Genomic DNA, 3,953 nt, shown 5'->3' on the forward strand with positions numbered 1-3,953 from the left:
TTTTCTTTTTTTTTTTTTTTTTTTTTTTTTTGTACTGGGGATTGAACTCTGGTCCTTGCAAGGCAGGCCACCGAACCACTGAGCTACATCCCCGGCTGTCTTCCACTTCTAACAGTGGTGCTTTCCTCCCTGGCTCTAGCACAGGCCTGGTTGCAGCAAAGCATTTGGAGCTGTTTCCACCCTGCCAGGAGCTGCCCTGTTGCCTAACTTGGGCTGAAGTACTTCACTCCCTAAGCTGGGATCTGAGCCCAGTTCAGCAGAAAGTAGCTGGCCGCCCGTCAATCCAAAATCTCTGGAGACAGGAATGAGTGGAATGGGTGGGGCCAAGGGGCCAACTTGTGATGGTATTCATCAGTGGCTCCTCGCTTTAGTCCTCATCCCTGTTATTGTTTTTTTTGGTACTGGGGATTGAACCCAGAACCTTCTCACTGAGCTACATCCCCAACCCTTTATATACTTTTTAATCGTAAGACAGGAAATTGCCAAGGCTGACCTTGAACTTTCGATCCTCCTGCCTCAGCCTCCCAGAGAGCTGGTATGGCAGGCGTGCTCTACTGCACTGGCTCCCTTTGTGGTCTCCACTCTGTGTCCCTTTTGTTGTGGTCAGCGTTTGCAAGGGAATAGATTTAATTCAGGAAATAAATTTATAGAATTATTTTATAACATTCACCAAAAAAATTAAATGCAGAGGAGTGCAAGAGACCTGTCTGTCCTCACACTAGGGACCCAAAGAATCCAGCAGAGGGCCTGAGTTCCACTGCAATGTCCCACACAAGTCCAGTTGCAGGCCTAGAGCCCACAGCAATGTCCTGCAGAAGTCCAGCAAGAGGCCTGGAGCCCACGGCAATGTCTCATGCAAGTCCATATTGAAGATCTGCCTCAGGAAGGCGCAAAGGCCAGCAGTGGAAGCCAGAAAGCCTGTGCTGGTGGGGTGAAGTGTCTGTACCACCAGGCTGAAGGATCTTCCCTGGAGCCAGGAAGCAGCACTTGTGGTGAAGACCAGAGCTCCCCTGAGGAGAACAGCTCCATGCCCTGAGACAGCAAGGCCCTGAGCACCTCCGACAATGAGAACGGTGGAGTTCACATCAGGAAAACCTGCTGCCACAGCAAGCCTTCCCAGGAAAATCAGCAGCAAACATAATCTTCCCCTCCAGGTCTCTTATTTGCCATTGGCAACAATCCTCAAGTGGGTTCTCCACATCCAGACCACACTGACTCAGTTCAGCTGGACTTTCCAAGTTGACCATTAGTTAATCCACCACACCTATGATCTTGCTTGTTTTTCTGAGCTGATTCTAGAACCTGGTTGTGGACCACAAAACTGACCCCAAACTAGTAGGGAAGAAAAGATCACCAGGCCTGGTGGTGGTGCACACCTGTAATCCTAGGACTCAGGAGGCTGAGGCAGGATAGTTTGAGTCCAGCCTGGGCTACATAGTGAGATGCTGTCTCAAAAAGCAAAATGAAACAAACCATATATATAAATATATGAGAGAGACAGACCACATTAAATAGCTCGTCTCTGCCATTTGGTGTCAGAACAGCAGACAGACAGCCTGCTCCCTGGAAATGCTAACCTGGTCCTCTTATAAATACTCCCTACCCTCCCAACAGGGGAGGCATCAAAATGCCTTGAACCTCCCCAGCTGCCAGCCTCCTCCTCACGCCCACCTTCTCCTTAGCACTTGTCTCAGGGGTAGGTTTTCTGGCTAAGTTCCCCAGCCCATTCTCCCCACTTGTTATCCTCCTGCCTCAGCCTTCCAAATAACTAGGATCACAGGAGTATTCTACTGTGCTCGGCTCAGTCTATAGTCTCTCACCCAGGCCGGGGATTTAGCTCAGCGGCTTGGTGGCCTGCCTTGCAAGCGCAAGGACCCGAGTTCAATCCCCGGTACCCCCCAAAAAAAATTCTCATTATAGTCTCTCACCCAGGCCGGGGATTTAGCTCAGCGGCTTGGTGGCCTGCCTTGCAAGCGCAAGGACCCGAGTTCAATCCCCGGTACCCCCCAAAAAAAATTCTCATTATAGTCTCTCACCCAAAAATGTGACTTCTTGGGCTCCTGCCAGAGGGAGGAGTTTAAATGCCAGTGATGTGGTGTCCTTGTGGGTCAAGGGCTCTGGTCCCCCTGTGCAGGCCACGGAAATGGGTGCTGTCTGAGCATTCAGACCCCAGGACTGTGCAGGCTCTGCCCCCGGGGCTATGGGGCCAGGGGATGTCATTAGATTCCTTTTTTTTTTCTTTTTTTTTCTTTTTTTTTTGTATCTGGGATCGAACTCAGGACCTTACACTTGAGAGGCAGGCGGTGGAATCACTGAGCTAAATCCCCAGGCCTTGTCATTAGATTCCTAACGGTCACCAGCAGCCCCTGTGTGAGAAACACACCCTGGGGAGCTGCTAGAAACCTGCTTTCAAAGTCACTCAGATGCACAATGCTCACTCCTTGGCTGGGCTCTGCAATGACACAGGAAGACCTGGCCCGAGAGTTGTGCCCAGGTCTCCCCTGCAGGCAGAGGGCTTCTGCTCAGGAGGAGGTGGAGCCACAGGCCCCCAGCCCACAAGCTGGAGGTGACCTCAGGTCCCCTCTCGCCCAGGCACAGTGCTCAGCTTACACAAAAGGCCGGCCCCCGGTTCTGCGGCCACCCTCTCTGGTGCACAGCCTGATGCCAAGGTTGTTGCTGAGGAAAGGTTTGGGGGCTGTTTTCTTTTTTCAGCAGTGGGGATTGGACACAGAGCCTTTGCACTGACCTCTGGCCCTGGTTTTAGGTTCTTTGGAGACAGAATCAGTCCCTAAATTGCCCAGGCTGGGCACAAACTTGCTGTGCTCCTGCCTCAGACTCCCAGAGCATTGGGTTACAGATGTTTGCCGTTGGCTTGGAGGCTTTTCCTGGAAGACAACTGAAGGAATTTACATCTGGTATCTCTAGGATTTACCAAGTCCTCTGGATACTGAGTTCAGGCAACAAATGACAACCTCAGGTTCGGAGGTTCCTGTTTAAGTAAACATTTCACTTTTGCTTCTTCCTCTTTTTTTCTATTTGTGGGTCCAAGCCCTTGACCAGCTTCCAGGGAGGCACCGCAGGGAGGTGCCCTGTCTGACACTGGTGCCCACCTGTCTCTGGTCCCTGCTACCCCTTCCCTCCCCCTCCCCTCCTCGCTCTCCCTTTCTCCTCTCTCCACTTTCCCACTTGCGGGTTTCCTAGGGAATCCCAAGTGGGAACCCACCCAATAACCAACTTCTGGGCAAGATCTGAGGGAAAAGCTTTATTAATGTTAAACCCTGTAGGAGTCATGTTTAAAAAGTGCCTTCTGCGCCGGGCATGGTGGCGCACGTCTGTAATCCCAGCACTCGGGAGGCTGAGGCAAGAGGATCACTGTGAGTTCGAGACCAGCCTGGGCTACATAGTGAGTTCCAGGTCAGTCTCAACTACATAGTGAAACCCTGTCTCAAAAAACAAAACAAAACAGAACAAAAAGTGCCTTCTGAGGGCTGGGGATTTAACTCAGTGGCACCATGCCTGCCTTGCAAGCTCAAGGTCCTGAGTTCGGTCCCCAGTGCTGGGGAGGATATAAAAAGAGCCTTCTGCTGTAATCCCAGCACTCAGGAGGCTGAGGCAGGAGAATTGCCACGATTTCCAGGCCAGCCTGGGCTACACAGTGAGTTCATAGTGAATTACAGTGTGAAACTCAAAAACCAAAAATTAAAAATAAAATAAAAAGTGGGCCAGGGATTTAGCTCAGTGGTTCCGCCGCCTGCTTCGCAAGCACAAGGTCCTGAGTTCGATCCTCGATACAAACAGTGCCTTCTGTAGAAACGAACGCCGGCGGTCTCCAGCAGCGCCCCCGCGTGGCCACTGGTGCAACCGGACGTCCACGCCGAGTCACGGAACACAGGTTTGGAGGCGGCCCGCCCCGGGTCCGCAGCGCAACCAATCAGAAGCCTCGATTCGTGGGC

This window comes from Fukomys damarensis, unplaced genomic scaffold (genome assembly GCF_012274545.1).
Source record: "Fukomys damarensis isolate Sample0158 unplaced genomic scaffold, DMR_v1.0_HiC HiC_scaffold_23, whole genome shotgun sequence".
Classification (NCBI taxonomy): domain Eukaryota; kingdom Metazoa; phylum Chordata; class Mammalia; order Rodentia; family Bathyergidae; genus Fukomys; species Fukomys damarensis.